The sequence below is a fragment of the Aquila chrysaetos genome, chromosome 13, assembly GCF_900496995.4.
Source record: "Aquila chrysaetos chrysaetos chromosome 13, bAquChr1.4, whole genome shotgun sequence".
NCBI classification, from domain to species: Eukaryota; Metazoa; Chordata; class Aves; order Accipitriformes; family Accipitridae; genus Aquila; species Aquila chrysaetos.
In genome coordinates, this window is record NC_044016.1 from 36180899 (window position 1) to 36181199 (window position 301).

Consider the following 301-nt stretch of genomic DNA (forward strand, 5'->3'; position numbering starts at 1 on the left):
CTCGCCGGCAGGGAGAACGCCCCCCCCCCCCCCCCCGGGCACCGCCCGGCCGGGAGGGACCGGCCCGCCGGAGCCCCACCACCCTCCTCTTCCTCCTCCTCCTCCTCCTCCTCCTCCTCCTCCTCCCCGGCCCCGCCGCCCTCCCGTTCCCTCCGCTGGACGCGCCCGCCGGTGCGGGGCGGGATGGGGGGGGGAGTGGGGGGGCGATGGATGACAGGCGGCCGCCGCTGCGCACCCTCCCTCGCTCTCTCTTCCCTCCCCAGGCGAATTCTCCAACCCGCTTCTTTCTGCCCAAACGCGG